The following is a 17,921-nucleotide window of genomic DNA, read 5'->3' as shown; positions in this document are numbered from 1 at the left end:
CACATGAACCAGTCTTGGGAGAATCCACTTTTGAGGGGGCAAATGACCTCAAAATCAGAAAATTCAAAGTGTTGCAGAAACTAGACAGGTAGGGATTTCCAACAAGCTATCTTGGGCCTAATTTGGTGAAGTGGAAGGCCTCCAAAAGTAGTCTTGAAATGGAACTGCGCATCAGGCTTAGGGTGTTGTGCATTAGGCAAATTTTTGTCATTTTTGCCTAAAAGTGAAATTTCACCTAGTTTCTTCAGCAGTTGACTTTTTCTTCTTTTCTTGGTAAATTTGTGATGGTAAATGATGTAATGTGATATAAATTTGATGTAAAATGACATGAGGGGGTAGATACATCAATGAAAAGTGGTTTAAAACTGAATGTATCAGTTTCCTTGGTTTTAGAGGCAAGTTGTTCCACTGCCTATTTTCTTGTTCCCAGTTTAGATATGGTTGAAACAGTTCCTTATCTCTTGGATTTGAACCCTGATGGATAGCACAGGTGGTTTGGATGTCTATATCATGTGTTTTTTTAGCCATTTGTAAAGGTTGGACTTTGGTATAAGTGGTGGCTCTCATTGAACATTTGTATCAGCAGTTTGGCAAGGAATAAAACCAGGTTTTCACAGCTATTTTTGTGGGATTCTTGTGACAGTGAGTTTATGTATTGTTTCTTATTTGTAATGAGTTTTTCTTATGTTTTATATCTATCCAAATCCATCTTTCTCTTCTAAAACTAAATGAATGAAGGTGAATGGACAAAATACATTGTTGTGCTTTGTCTTGGGAATGCATTTGGTTTTCAATGTTTTCAACTATTTGAAGAGGATTCATAGTTTCTTTATGCCCTCCTCAACTCCTCAGTTGTATTATTCTACCATCTTAATCCATTTATAGTACATAAACCCTTGTCTACCTCACCCCACAGAACATGAATGTATCCCTGAGTTGATTTCTCGGACCCAATCTGCCTTCTCCAATTGATCCAACAACCAAAACCTAAAAATCAAACCAGAAACCCTGAGCTACTATACCTAGCCCAAAATCTACATTAAATTCAGTCATCTCAAGCCCTAATTGCCAATATCCTAATTGAGATTGACAAGGAGAGAGCCCTTTCCTGACCTGGTAGGGCTAGCTACTAGGTTAAGCGTGGTTTGATGTTACCCTAGACCTGCCTTCCTTCAGCCTGAGGTAGATCTAGGATCTAACATACTGGCGACTCCACTGGGGATCATAGTTTTATGTTCCTCAACAAAATGTATCAAGTTCAGATCTAATTGTTAATGGTGGACAACGATCAGACATAGGAAGGCTGAAATCATTCACCTGGCGACTCCAAATCAGTTCCAAGATTAGATCCAAGGAATCCACTAGAGGATGAACCCGACCAACAGAAACATGAAAGGACAATATGGAAAGATTAGGTATTCAAGTTGGAATTTCATCCAAGACATTATGTTCTTCATTATAAATTATTTCTTCTCTTTTCCCAAGAATGTCAAGAAGGCTTTACAACATATATTGTATTCAAGGAAAGATCCTAGACCTGCATTTGATTCTTTCCCTTTGAATATTGTGGATACAAAATATGTGCATGCCTTTGATCTTGATCAAGACCCTTCTTCTGAATTTTATGATGATTGTCTTCAAATTGATGAGCCTCAAGAGACAAAGATTGATTCTACACCTTTTGCACATATTCCTATACCTTGTAAAATTCCAGATAGATACAAGCCTCTGATTTTACCTCCTATATCCCATGCTTTCCCTAAGAATCGTTACCTATATCTACCAATATTTGATGGTGAATGTGACAACATCACTGCTGAGAGACATGTACTGAATTTTGAGTATTTTCTTGACCTTTTTGAAGTTGATGAAGAGGATGTCAGTATTAGGATTTTTGCTCTTTCTTTGCAAGGCAAAGTCAAGAGTTGGTTCAAAACCCTACCTGATGCGAGCATTTCAGATTTCCAGCAATTCGTCAAAGATTTCCTCAACAAGTGGGTGGTCAAACAAAACCCTTTCTTGATTCTAGAAGAATATAACAAGCTGAAAAGACAACCAGGGGAGACAGTACAACAATTTTCTACCAGATTTAACCAAGTTTATTGTTCAATACCTGCTAATATAAGACCTCCTCTTGGATCCGCTCTCTTACACTACCTGATGGAGATTCAGCTGAGAGAAAGGAACCTTGCAACACTTGAAGAGATGCAAAACAATGCAGTAGATGTAGAGGCTAATTTGCTAATCAGAAGGGCAAAGTTTAAGGAAGAAGAGATGAAGAACATAGATCCAGAGGAATCAACATCTTTAGAGGTAAAGCTCGACATTTTGGTAAGTGCAGTGGAAGAGATGATGCAAAGGATCACCACAAGGAATGAGTATAATGTTCAAGACCATGGCTCGCTGATTGAAGAGGAACAAGTTGCTGATCCAAAACATTTTCTTTATTATCCCAGTTGTCATAGACCTGATAATGATTATTTTATAGATCATCTTGGAGAAGAGAGATCTGTTGATATGACATGTATGCTTGATGATGTGTTTTTTACTGATGGTTTGCCTCAGTTTGATCAGTATGATGATGATTATGTCCTCCAAACAGAAGCTAGTTTTGCAGATAAATCAGCAGCTAGTTTGTGGAAGGAGGAAGTCCACTTTAAGCAGCTCGAATATAGTGATCAGCCAATGCATATCAGCTATGGAAGTGAGGAGGAAAGTGCAACAAATTTTGAAGTAAGTGAAGGATCTTTGCCTTTTTGTTTTGCTTCATTTCAGATCATCAGAGACAACTTTCATTCAATCAGAAATCAACCGTCGATAAGTTTTGATCTGGACCATCTAGAGGGCAATGAGATCCTTGTTCAAGACTTCTCGTATCTAGATTTGCAGCCACCGAATGCCATTGATTGTCAAGTTGTAGATGATTGTCAAGTTGCAGATGAAGACTTGGAAGCTGGAACATATGATCAAATGATGCAAGATGATTCCGTACCATTTTGTTTCGAATCATTTCAGTTTTTGAAGGGAAATTTGCATAGTATATCTTCAATAAAGGATGAGCAGCCTATAGAAAATCATGCCATCTCATTGGAACCAATCGAAAATGGGTTGCAACAGTCTTTTCAAGTTTTTCACGATCCAATAGCTGATGTGTTGGATGATGTCTGCAGTCAAAGTCCTTCTCCACTAGCTAACTGTGATATTGAAACAAGTATTGATACAAACTTGATCTGACAGCCAATTTCTTTGTCATTTTTAGCAGGAGTCTCGTCACAAAGCTTAGACGAAAGTTTGCATTCATGGTATGAGGAGGAGAAAAGTAATCCATCGGATGAGCTAAGTCCCAGTGCACATGAATTTCAAGATCCTTATGCAGTATTTTTGGAGTCGGATAGAGAATCCATATTATTCAATGGATATGTTTACAAGTTTTCATGGAAGTTTCCTTTTAGTAGTTCTCTCTTGTTGTTCATAAGAAAGCGCTTGCGGAGAATTCAAACAACAGCTAGAATGCTTACTTGGTTGCATTGGTTGTTTCATTTCACATGATCAGGTGATGAATGGAACAGTTAGAGTAGGTTTTATTGAATAAGCTCCATTTTGAGCATATTTTCTAGTTTTTCAGTTGTGTTTTAGTATTGAGTCAGTTTCAAGTCATTTTGTGTCTTTGAGTCGTCAGTTTTCAGTCATCCATTTCAGTTTGTGTTTTTGACTCCATGCCCAATGGATAAGGCTACTTGGTCTATGGTGTTCTTGGCACCTCCAAGGAGCTACCATCCCCATTGGAGCCAATGTTAGTGTTAGTCTTTGAAGCCTTCCACCAGTGATCAAACATGCTCTTAGAAAGTGATTTTAGGGTGTCAAGGTCAAATATTGTCATTTCAGTGAGTCTTCAAGTAAAATTTGGTCATTGGGTATTAGGTCTAGGGTTGTTTTCACTCCTTCCAAAGTCTTCAAGTATTGTTCCATGTCACCATTAAGCTTAGTGTGCCATCATTCAAAGAGTTGTCATCATCATTTCAGGTTCCAATGGGTCATTTTACACCTTGTTCGTGCTTTAGTTGTACTTGGGTAAGCCTCATTTCCCTCTCCTAGGGTTTTGAAGGTAATTTTTATTAGATGGTCAAATCATCAACAAAACTTGTATGCTTATGCTCATACACCTTCCCCTATCCTTAATATACCTTATTAAACGCTTCCCATCACTCATATCCCTCAAATTCATCATTTTCCCACAAACCCTAGTTTATTGCTACAATTTGACAATTTTCTAGGCTAGGCCTGTGTTTTGCCCTTTTGGACCCCTTCCCCTCACTCAATATTTGAAATTCCACTTTCCCTTGATTCCTAACATCCCTCCCTACTTCCTAAAATTTTCTCAAGAATTTAGAAGCCCCTCATCCCCTTCATTTCCCTTCATTTCTACAAATCCCCTGTTCCACATATCGAGATAGGTTTTCTTCAAACTATGTTTCTGAGCAAGAAAATATGAATTTGACAAACATGAGAGACGTTTTTGTCCATCCTTGACCCAAGAAGAAAAAACTATTTAATGTTTTACACAGGTTTCATGGTTTCGGAGAAATGTCGAAAACATCATTGGCCTCAAGAGGATTGATGCACTTCTAGAGTGACCTTGGGAAAATCAAGATTTCACCTAGCTGGGATGTTCAAATGACTTTCTTGATGATTTAAATGATATCTAGACAGAGAGATATTTCCAATGAGCTATCATGAGCTCAATTTGGAGTTGAGTAAGACATTCAAAAGTTGACTGCAACAGCACTTTGCATTTAGGCAACCTCATTATGCACATTTTGACTATTATTGGGAGATTTGACTTTTGACAGGCTAAATGAACTCCAAATTGAAAAATTCAAGACGTTCTAGAAAGTAGACTCGACAAGATTTCCAACGAGCTATGACATACCCAATTCCAACATCAGGAAGGCAGTCATCACTCGCCTTGAAGTTGGCGCTGCGCATAGGAACAGTGGCGCTGCGCATTGGGAGGCTGGCGCTGCGCATCAGGGAGGTGCTGCGCATCAGAGCCAAACTTCCTTCAGAAAAATACATTGGCGCTGCGCATCAGGGAGGCACTACGCATTGGGCTGGTGGCACTACACATTGGGCTGTGAAGCTTCCAAACCTCTAAAAAGCATCTTCAATCACTGCAATTGCCTCATGTCACCTCCTATCAAGTAAGTAGAGCCTCTTTTTAGTTGAAACTAGAGTTTACATGAATTTTTGGTGGTTTATACCTCTCTAAAATATAAACCCTAATTTTTCTCTAAAAATACCTCATACATTTCATACCATAGCTATTTATCATTCTCCTTCTAAAACCCTATGCCCTAAATCCATTTGCCCAAAACCTATCTCCTAATCCCTTCCCTAACTCCCTACACATTATTCCCTTCATCTATTTTTTTCCAATCCCCAAAACCTAATCGCTACATCCCACTATTCCCAAACCATATTCTACATAAAACCCTAACCCTCCACATACAAAACCTATTCTACCTACTCCCCTACAAACCTTACCTATTCCCCTAAAAACCCTACTCTCTCTCCTAAATCCCGTTCACATTCCCTAAACTCTATTTACATCTCATACATTCACATACTCCTCCATACACTCTGTCCACTTCATTCCTCCACTCTGTTTTCACTTCACCATTTTCCATACAACCACAAGTGTTCACAGAGATAAAAATGGAGAGAGATTTTGACCTTGTTGACCATGGGGAGACACAAAGAGTTAATGTCATTGACTTGGATGCTCATGATCCAAGGATTGTCAAAGACATGATCATCAAGAGGCAAGAGGACAAGATACAAGCTTTGTCAGTTAATTTAGAGAGGGATAAGTGGATCATGAGAGACAGATATGGATTGAAAGGGTAAATATCCACCTTGAGGGCCTTCTAAGGAAAGCAAATAGAGACAATAAGATGCTAAGGCATATGGCACATCATTATTTGATCGGAAATAGAGTATGCAAGAAGAATATCAAGCACCTTAAGGCAAGATTAAGGAGGGCCTTAGAAGGGAAAAATAAGGATGAAAAGCTAAACATCTTGGTTGATGTGGCTTTAGCCCAACAAAGTAACCCATGATGCAGCTTTGAGCCAAAATTGGGCAGATTTTGAGACAATTTTGTCATTTTCCAATTTTTGAATTAGAAATATAGGAAATTCCGGCTGGTGGCGATGCGCATTGAATTGGTGCATCCTCTTGAAAAATGGCTTATAGATTTGGATTCAGCATCAAAAAATAAGCAAACCTAGAAATTTTCATCAATTTTGGAGAAGATCTTGGCCACCAAAAGGGCAAAAAACACTCAAAAAGTGCCCTCTCTGCCACTTTTTGGACACACAAGAACTAGTCTTGGGAGAATCCACTTTTGAGGGGGAAAACGACCTCCAAATCAGAAAATTCAAAATGTTCCAGAAACTAGACAGGCAGGGCTTTCCAACAAGCTATCTTGGGCCTGATTTGGTGAGGTGGAAGGCCTCAAAAAGAAGTCTTGAAGCGGCACTGCACATCAGGCTCAAGGTGTTGTGCATCAAGCAAATTTTTGTCAATTTTGCCTAGTTTCTTCAGCAGTTGACTTCTTCTTCTTTTCTTGGTAAATTTGTGATGGTAAATGTAATGTGATGTAAATTTGATGTAAAATGACATGAGGGGGTAGATACATCAATGACAAGTGGTTTAAAACTGAATGTATTAGTTTCCTTGGTTTTAGACGCAAGTTGTTCCACTGCCTATTTTCTTGTTCCCAGTTTAGATATGGTTGAAACAGTCCCTTATATCTTGGATTTGACCCCTAATGGATAGCACAGGTGGTTTGAATGTCTATATCATGTGATTTTTCAATAATTTGTAAAGGTTTGACTTTGGTAGAAGTGGTGGCACTCGTTGAACATTTGTATCAGCAGTTTGGCAAGGAATAAAACCAGGTTTCACAGCTATTTTTGTGGGATTCTTGTGACAGTGAGTTTATGTTTTTTTTATACTTTTTAATGACTTTTTCTTATGTTTTATATGTATCCAAATCCATCTTTCTCTTCTAAAACTAAATGAATCAAGGTGAATGGACAAAATACACTGCTGTGCTTTGTCTTGGGAATGCATTTGGTTTTCAGTGTTTTCAACTATTTGAAGAGGATTCATAGTTTCTTTATGCCCTCCTCAACTCCTCAGCTATCTTAATCTACCATCTTAATCCATTTCTAGTACATAAACCCTTGTCTACCTCGCCCCACAGAACATGACTGTATCCCTGAGTTGATTTCTCGGACCCAATCTGCCTTCTCCAATTGATCCAACAACCAAAACCTAAAAATCAAACCAGAAACCCTAAGCTACTATACCTAGCCTAAAATCTACATTAAATTCAGCCATCTCAAGCCCTAATTGCCAATATCCTAATTGAGATTGACAAGGAGAGAGCTCTCTCTTGACCTGGTAGGGCTAGCTACCAGGTTAAGCGTGGTTTGATGTTACCCTAGACTTGCCTTCCTTCAGCCTGAGGTAGATCTAAGCTCTAACACAGTGCATAAACATTGTTGTTATGGACATACTGGAAGCGTATGGATTACTACTTAGCAGAGAGTGGTCCAACAAGATGAACAAATACTTTTCTACAGATTGGTCACACATGTGGCTTCTGTAAAAGGGTAAAAAAATCAAATCTTGGTGTTATCCGAGAGATATATGAGGCACAATGTCACTACCATCAATGGAAAAAATGAACCGTTGTCCTTCCTCGAGCTCATGTTCGATAACTACCCCTTGGAAACAATGCTAGGTGTTATCCCACAAGGCCAGCCCCAACCCCACCAGACACGTAGTTGGGTCTCCTTCCTTGCCCAACTGATGGAAATGAAACATGTACAATACATTGTAACATTAGTAGCAATAGCAGTAGTGATAGTAGTAGGAGCGGTGCAAGTGCATCGAATGGTCCATGTATAGATGAGTTGTGGACCATGTACTTCGACAAATCAAAGACATAGGATGGCTTAGGAGTCGGGTGTGTCTTGATCGACCCAAAAAATATGAAACATATGATTTCGAGTGACTTAGAGTTTGATTGCACAAACAACATTGCTGAATATGAAGCACTCGTGTTGGGCTTGCAAAAAGCCATTAGCCTCAATGTGGTCGCGCTCAAAGTGGTAGGTGATTCAGAAATAGTGGTATGCAGGTACGTAACACCATTCACTGTTTATCACTGCATCTCAAAAGTTACCAGCAAGAGGTATGGAGATTGATCTCTAACTTCCAAGCATTCAACATCACTGTTGTACCAAGAACGCGTAATGCAGCTACCAATGCTTTGGCAAACATAGCTTCTAGAATGTCACCACTTAGGGATAGATTTACTGTTGAAATTTTGTATAGACCATTTATCCTAGATAACATAACTAATTTACACGTGTTTGATGATGATCAACAGATACTGCATTTCATGGCCAACGTTGATACCTTCAAGGATGCAATGATAGACGAAGACGAGCACGAGCGATATTTGCAAGCTGGGGCAGATATCAAGAAAGGCCACCTCATTCCTAAAGGTGTGGCATCTTTGGAAAATCTCTATGACTTGCAAGAACGTTTTCAAGGGCCAAGGAATAGAAAAACCCATAGCTCTACCATGATGCATGAACTGATTAACTTGGGAACAGAACAAGATTTGAAGTTCGTCAATCTCGAAACATGTTGCACGCAACAAGAGCAACAAGCCTTTGTCCACTTGTTCAAATAGTATTGGGATGTGTTCGTGTGGACATATGATGATCTGAAAACTTATGACATGTGAATAATCCAACACATCATTCCGATCAAAGAAGGGGTCAAGCCATATCAGCATAAGCTGAGGAAAGTACGTCCGTCACTTGAACCCCTCATATAGAAAGAACTCACCAAGATGTTGGATGCGCAGATCATACACAGAGTTCTTCATTCTACTTGGGTTTCAAACCTTGTTCTTGTACATAAGAAGTCCAGGGAAATCCGCTTGTGTGTTGATTTCTGGAACTTCAACCGCACCTCGAACAAAGACAACTACCCTGTGCCGTCTATGGAGAAAATTTTGTAAATAGTATTTGGCGCATAGATGTTTTCTCTACTTGATTGGTTTTTAGGATATAATCAAGTTCTGGTAGCTAAACCTGATAGAATCAAAACTACCTTCTGTATCAAGTGGGGTACGTTCACATACAGACGAATTCTATTCAGGCTTGTGAATGCAGGTGTAACCTTTCAGCGTGCCATGGACATCACCTTCCGTGGACTCATCGGGAAGAGCATAGTGGTGTACCTCGATGATGTGATTGTGTTTTCAAGAAAACGAGAAGACTACATATGTCGTCTAAAGAAAAATTTTGAGCGATGCCAGAAATAAGGGATTTCCTTGAATCCCAAAAAGAGCATATTTGTAGTGTCTGAGGAGAACCTCCTTGGAAACATCATTGCCAAGAGCGGGATCAAGGTTGATCCGGACTGGGTCCGGACTATCACACAATCCCTCACCTAGCTAGCAAGAAAGTGATGCAATCTGTTATCACTTAGAACCATATGTACAATTTTTTTTTTTTGCATATAATCCTTTGTCTTAGTTCAATGTCAAAGGTCTGGGGAAAATTGTTTTCGTTGTATGTTTTTTACTTAGGGTTGGAGCTTTAAAGGTGTTTGATTTAAATTATACTCGAATCCTATTGGTCCTCCTCCACCATCATGGTTTCATAAGTCATGTCTTGTCTTATCCTAGTCACCGATTCTTTTCATGATTTCGCAGCGTAATCTCCCATTGGCCAGTTTCGCAGCGTAATCTTTGTTAAGCCGTTTCGCAGCGCATTATTAGAATTCAAAGCTAACCGCGCTGCAAAATCGTGGATTCGTGCATTTCGCAGCGAATCTTTCCCAAAGTGTCAAGTCTGTTGATGAGTCACCAATTCTGTCCTCTCATGTCAGTTTGTGTACCCTCCCGTAGCATGTCTAAACGCTCATTAGTCACTACTCCACCAATAGATTTGTTGAAATGCACCGAAATATCATTCCAATGGATTTTACCGTGCATGGATCTTTATGATGATCGTAAGTGATGCATAAGTGACAAGCTCGTATGATGATGTATTTGAGTTTTCAAGCGAGGCTGTTTTCAAGCGAGCCTGATTACAAGCGAGGCCGAGTTAAAGAGAACTGAACCACCATTTCAACTGAAGCTGTTGGTCATTGTGTGTGTGAAGATTGCAAAAGCAAAATGGAGAGGAAAGAACACAGATCTGGAAAATGCCAGAGGACCGAACCCGAAGGTTTGGACATAGCATTGAGAGATGAAGGCGTGAAGAAAGCATTCAAAGATGCCGGGTGCTGGAACTTTTGTAAAAAGCTGCAAGGAGGACATGCGCAGGTAACCAAAGAGTTTGCTTTAAACTTCACCAGTTTAAATTCAAAAATAGCTATGTTGGAAGTTCAAGTGTCTCCGGAGGCAATAGCTGCCGTAACAGAGATTCCAAGAGGGCGGCAAGAATGGTTTAAGAATTTTAAGTTTGATATGAATCCATGCAAAGAGTTTTTAAAGGAGGCATATGTGAATGAAGACCTAACAAAAGCAGTGCCCAGAAACTATGTCAAGGAGCATTATGCCCTTCTTCTCACCTGTATTCAGAAATACTTGACCTGTGAAGGAAGATACAATAAGGTCTACTCTTATCACTTCAAGCTGCTTTTACATTTTACTGGGAAAGCTTCCATAGACATTCCTTTTTACTTATTTCGCAGTTTGAGTAAAATGTGTGATAAGGTGCAGCTGAGGAAAGAGGATTGTGAAACCTCTTTGTTTCACCATGGTTTGGTTAAATTGTTAGTTTTATATGGCCTCCAGAAGATAGGCAGAGACTGGAATTCGTTCATCTTCATGGCTGGTTTCCAAAGCAAAACTGGCCTTACTCCACAACCAGTTAAAGAAAAACCAGTCAAAGAACTCACGATAGCTGAGCTTCAAAAAGAGGCAAAAGATAAAAAGCAAGCCAAGTCACAGCTAAGAAAACCAGTGAAGCCACTGATCATTAGAGAACAACCTCAGCAATCAACAAAAGAAGAAGCTCAGCATAAGAGGACTGTACTTGAAACAAGTAGATCTGAAACAGTGTCAAGGGCAAGGACAAGAAGCCAAGTAAGTAGAGAAAAAGGTAAAGCCTTAGCTGTTGAAGAAAGCCCAGTATCTAAGGCAAGCCTGAATGATTTATTGGAGGCCATTGAGTTTGAGCAAATTGAACCAGTGCATATTGATTTGACACAGTCATCACCAGAAAGTACCAAGAAGTCTAAGGCCTCAAAAAGGCTGAAGTTTGATGAGCCAGGTGAAGAATTCATATTCAAACCCAGAAGACCTATTACAAGGAAGCAAGTAAAGGAAGCCGAGAAAACAAAACTATTAGAAAACTATTAGAAAACTATGAAGAGGCAATCGATGTAGAAAAGGACCTACTCACGATTGGAGTCATCAAGGATGATGAACCAACAAAGGACTCCATAGAGGCGAGTAGGAAGCCACAGGCTACGGCGAGCAAGGGTAAGGACATGGAAACAAGTGATATTGAAACCCTTACTCATCTTGTCAAGAACTTGACAACATAAGTGTCTGAGATTAAACAACGAATAGTTGACACATATACGAGCAGCCGACCGCCCAGATAGAGACAAGGAAGCATGTCATCAGGTAACAACCACTACCAGACTAAAACTAGGTAGAGCTCCAACTCTACGTTTCAGGTCGATGATTGCACGAACAATGAATTTTGTTCATTTCATGAACATAAGCACCCAGAAGGGTCTTGTTCGGACTGGAAACGAGTTATAGGCTCTATATGTGACCAAATGACAAACATGTCGAGCAGTTTGTAGGGATAGCTGGGGGACACGGATGATGATGAAGATGCTACACCCGATGATACATAAAGCACTTGGCGAGTGATTAACATGTATCAGTGTGCACAAGCAATACATAAGACAAGCACCGAGAAGCAACCCCCTAAGCAGAATGAGTGCTATAATCTCAGAAGTAAAGGGGATCCCCCTACAATTGGGGAAATGAAACAAAAACTCGAACTGTTGTGCATGGTTAATCCACCAGTCGTCCAAAAGTAGAAAACACAAAGCAAGCCCAGGAAGATAGTGACAGACAAGAGTACGTCCATGAGCAGAAAACTGCATAACACTCTACTGGAAAACACGAATACCAGTCATACCCTGGTAACCTCGGTGAGTCTGCCCCCCTGGATTACAACATTTTGGATGACATGAAGAAAACTCGCACAAACATTAGTTTGTTTGAGTTGGCTAAGATCCAAAGTCAGTGGGACATCCTACTGTGCACGTTGTGGCAGACATCAGCGGACAGCGCAACCTCTACCAGTAGGGGAGCAGGCACACCTCCCAGATCACTTTCAACTGTGCTAAACACACTCAGGATCGAAGAAGAAAACTCTGTTTTCCCTCCATTCTTCAATTGTAATGTTCATAATTGTTTAGTTGATTCTGGTGTGGCTACCAATTTCATGCCACTCTCCATTTCTAAAAATATCAATGCATAGTCGAGCAAGACATCCACGCAGATCATCCAGCTTGATCGAACATTCGTAGCAACCATTGGTGAACTTTGGGATGTGATCATTTGACTATCTCATGATGGCTGAGTTCAACAGTGTGTTAGTTTCAGTCTTTGAAGCCTTCCACCAGTGATCAAACATGCTCTTACAAAGTGATTTTAGGGTGTCAAGGTCAAATTTTGTCATTTCAGTGAGTCTTCAAGTAAAATTTTGTCACTGGGTATTAGGTCTAGGGTCGTTTTCACTCCTTCCAAAGTATTCCAAGTATTGGTCCATGTCACCATTCAGCTTAGTGTACCATCATTCAAAGAGTTGTCATCATCATTTTAGGTTCCAATGGGTCATTTTACACCTTGTTCGTGCTTCAATTGTACTTGGGTAAGCCTCATTTCCCTCTCCTAGGGTTTTGAAGGTAATTTTTCTTGGATGGTCAAATCATCAACAAAACTTGTATACTAATGCTCATACAACTTCCCCTATCCTTATTATACCTTCTTAAATGCTTCCCATCACTCATATCCCTCAAATTCATCATTTTCCCACAAACCCTAGTTTATTGCTACAATTTGACAATTTTCTAGGCTAGGCCTGTGTTTTTCCCTTTTGGACCCCTTCCCCTCATTCAATCTTTGAAAATTCTACTTTCCTCTAATTCCTAACATCCCTCCCTACTTCCTAAAATTTTCTCAAGAATTTAGAAGCCCCTCATCCGCTTCATTTCCCTTCATTTCTACAAATCCCTTGTTCCACATATCGAGATAGGTTTTCTTCAAACTATTTTTATGAGCAAGAAAAGATGAATTTGACAAATGTGAGCGAGGTTTTTTTCCCTCCTTGACCCAAGAAGAAAAACCTCTTTCAGTTTTTACACAGGTTTCATGGTTTGGGAGAAATGTCGAAAACATCATTGGCCTCAGGAGGATTGATGCACTTCTGGAGTGACCATGGGAAAATCAATATTTCACCTAGCTGGGATGTTCAAATGACTTTCTTGATGATTTAAATGATATCCATACAGAGAGAGATATCATGAGCTCAATTTAGAGTTGAGTAAGACCTTCAAAAGTTGACTGCAATAGCACTCTGCATTTAGTTAACCTCATTCTACACATTTTGACCAATCTTGGGAGATTTGACTTTTGATAGGCCAAATGAACTCCAAATTGAAAAATTAAAGATGTTCTAGAAATTAGACTCAACAAGCTTTCCAACGAGCTATCACAAACCCAATTTTGACATCGGGAAGGTAGACAACACTAGCCTTGAAGTTGGCGTTGCGCATTGGGAGGCTGGCGTTGCGCATCAGAGCCAAACTTCCTTCAGAAAAATACATTGGTGCTGTGCATTAGGGAGGCGTTGCACATTGGGATGGTGGCACTGCACATTGGGCTGTGAAGCTTCCAAACCTCTAAAAAGCATCTTCAATCATGGCAATTGCCTCATGTCACCTCCTATCAAGTAAGTAGAGCCTCTTTTCAGTTTAAACTAGGGTTTACATGAATTTTTGGTGGTTTATACCTCTCTAAAATCTAAACCCTAATTTGTCTCTAAAACTACCTCATACATTTCATACCACAGCTGCTTATCATTCTCCTTCTAAAACCCTATGCCTTAAATCCATTTGCCCAAAACCTATCTCCTAATCCCTTCCCTAACTCCCTAGACATTATTCCTTTCATCTATTTTTTTCCAATCCCCAAACCCTAATCCCTACATCCCACTATTCCCAAACCCTATTCTACATAAAACCCTAACCCTCCACATACAAAACCTATTCTACCTACTCCCTTACAAACCTTACCTATTCCCCTAAAAACCCTACCCTCTCTCCTAAATCCCGTTCACATTCCCTAAATTCTATTTACATCTCATACATTCACATACCCCTCCATACACTCTGTCCACTTCATTCCTCCACTCTGTTTCACTTCACCATTGTCCATACAACCACAAGTGTTCACAGCCATAAAAATGGAGAGAGATTTTGACCTTGTTGACCATGATGAGACACAAAGAGTTAATGCATTGACTTGGATGCTCAAGATCCAAGGATTGTCAAAGACATGATCATCAAGAAGCAAGAGGACAAGATACAAGCTTTGTCAGTTAATTTAGAGAGGGCTAAGTGGATCATGAGAGAGATATATGGCTTGAAAGGGTAAATATCCACCTTGAGGGCCTTCTAAAGAAAGGAAATAGAGACAATAAGATGCTAAGGCATATGGCACATCATTATTTGACCCGAAATAGAGTATGCAACAAGAGGATCAAGCACCTTAAGGCAAGATTAAGGAGGGCCTTAAAAGGAAAAAAGAAGGATGAAAAGCTCAACATTTTGGCTGATGTGACTTTAGCCCAACAAAGTAACCCATGATGCAGCTTTGAGCCAAAAGTGGGCAAATTTTGAGACAATTTTTTCATTTTCCCATTTTTGAATTAGAAACATAGGAAATTCCGGCTGATGCGCAGCGTCACCGGCACTGCGCATTGAATTGGTGCATCCTCTTGACAAATGGCTTATAGATTTAGATTCAACATCAAGAAATAAGCAAAGCCAGAAAGTTTCATCAATTTTGGAGAAGATCTTGGCCACCAAAAGGGCAAAAAACACTCAAAAAGTGCTCTCTTTGCCACTTTTTGGACACACATGAACCAGTCTTGGGAGAATCCACTTTTGAGGGGGCAAATGACCTCAAAATCAGAAAATTCAAAGTGTTGCAGAAACTAGACAGGTAGGGATTTCCAACAAGCTATCTTGGGCCTAATTTGGTGAAGTGGAAGGCCTCCAAAAGTAGTCTTGAAATGGAACTGCGCATCAGGCTTAGGGTGTTGTGCATTAGGCAAATTTTTGTCATTTTTGCCTAAAAGTGAAATTTCACCTAGTTTCTTCAGCAGTTGACTTTTTCTTCTTTTCTTGGTAAATTTGTGATGGTAAATGATGTAATGTGATATAAATTTGATGTAAAATGACATGAGGGGGTAGATACATCAATGAAAAGTGGTTTAAAACTGAATGTATCAGTTTCCTTGGTTTTAGAGGCAAGTTGTTCCACTGCCTATTTTCTTGTTCCCAGTTTAGATATGGTTGAAACAGTTCCTTATCTCTTGGATTTGAACCCTGATGGATAGCACAGGTGGTTTGGATGTCTATATCATGTGTTTTTTTAGCCATTTGTAAAGGTTGGACTTTGGTATAAGTGGTGGCTCTCATTGAACATTTGTATCAGCAGTTTGGCAAGGAATAAAACCAGGTTTTCACAGCTATTTTTGTGGGATTCTTGTGACAGTGAGTTTATGTATTGTTTCTTATTTGTAATGAGTTTTTCTTATGTTTTATATCTATCCAAATCCATCTTTCTCTTCTAAAACTAAATGAATGAAGGTGAATGGACAAAATACATTGTTGTGCTTTGTCTTGGGAATGCATTTGGTTTTCAATGTTTTCAACTATTTGAAGAGGATTCATAGTTTCTTTATGCCCTCCTCAACTCCTCAGTTGTATTATTCTACCATCTTAATCCATTTATAGTACATAAACCCTTGTCTACCTCACCCCACAGAACATGAATGTATCCCTGAGTTGATTTCTCGGACCCAATCTGCCTTCTCCAATTGATCCAACAACCAAAACCTAAAAATCAAACCAGAAACCCTGAGCTACTATACCTAGCCCAAAATCTACATTAAATTCAGTCATCTCAAGCCCTAATTGCCAATATCCTAATTGAGATTGACAAGGAGAGAGCCCTTTCCTGACCTGGTAGGGCTAGCTACTAGGTTAAGCGTGGTTTGATGTTACCCTAGACCTGCCTTCCTTCAGCCTGAGGTAGATCTAGGATCTAACATACTGGCGACTCCACTGGGGATCATAGTTTTATGTTCCTCAACAAAATGTATCAAGTTCAGATCTAATTGTTAATGGTGGACAACGATCAGACATAGGAAGGCTGAAATCATTCACCTGGCGACTCCAAATCAGTTCCAAGATTAGATCCAAGGAATCCACTAGAGGATGAACCCGACCAACAGAAACATGAAAGGACAATATGGAAAGATTAGGTATTCAAGTTGGAATTTCATCCAAGACATTATGTTCTTCATTATAAATTATTTCTTCTCTTTTCCCAAGAATGTCAAGAAGGCTTTACAACATATATTGTATTCAAGGAAAGATCCTAGACCTGCATTTGATTCTTTCCCTTTGAATATTGTGGATACAAAATATGTGCATGCCTTTGATCTTGATCAAGACCCTTCTTCTGAATTTTATGATGATTGTCTTCAAATTGATGAGCCTCAAGAGACAAAGATTGATTCTACACCTTTTGCACATATTCCTATACCTTGTAAAATTCCAGATAGATACAAGCCTCTGATTTTACCTCCTATATCCCATGCTTTCCCTAAGAATCGTTACCTATATCTACCAATATTTGATGGTGAATGTGACAACATCACTGCTGAGAGACATGTACTGAATTTTGAGTATTTTCTTGACCTTTTTGAAGTTGATGAAGAGGATGTCAGTATTAGGATTTTTGCTCTTTCTTTGCAAGGCAAAGTCAAGAGTTGGTTCAAAACCCTACCTGATGCGAGCATTTCAGATTTCCAGCAATTCGTCAAAGATTTCCTCAACAAGTGGGTGGTCAAACAAAACCCTTTCTTGATTCTAGAAGAATATAACAAGCTGAAAAGACAACCAGGGGAGACAGTACAACAATTTTCTACCAGATTTAACCAAGTTTATTGTTCAATACCTGCTAATATAAGACCTCCTCTTGGATCCGCTCTCTTACACTACCTGATGGAGATTCAGCTGAGAGAAAGGAACCTTGCAACACTTGAAGAGATGCAAAACAATGCAGTAGATGTAGAGGCTAATTTGCTAATCAGAAGGGCAAAGTTGAAGGAAGAAGAGATGAAGAACATAGATCCAGAGGAATCAACATCTTTAGAGGTAAAGCTCGACATTTTGGTAAGTGCAGTGGAAGAGATGATGCAAAGGATCACCACAAGGAATGAGTATAATGTTCAAGACCATGGCTCGCTGATTGAAGAGGAACAAGTTGCTGATCCAAAACATTTTCTTTATTATCCCAGTTGTCATAGACCTGATAATGATTGTTTTATAGATCATCTTGGAGAAGAGAGATCTGTTGATATGACATGTATGCTTGATGATGTGTTTTTTACTGATGGTTTGCCTCAGTTTGATCAGTATGATGATGATTATGTCCTCCAAACAGAAGCTAGTTTTGCAGATAAATCAGCAGCTGGTTTGTGGAAGGAGGAAGTCCACTT

This window comes from Pinus tabuliformis, chromosome 4_2 (assembly GCF_031772625.1).
Source record: "Pinus tabuliformis cultivar Carrire ecotype Pingquan chromosome 4_2, CPIR1, whole genome shotgun sequence".
Classification (NCBI taxonomy): Eukaryota; Viridiplantae; Streptophyta; class Pinopsida; order Pinales; family Pinaceae; genus Pinus; species Pinus tabuliformis.
Note: the sequence above shows the minus strand (reverse complement) of the source record.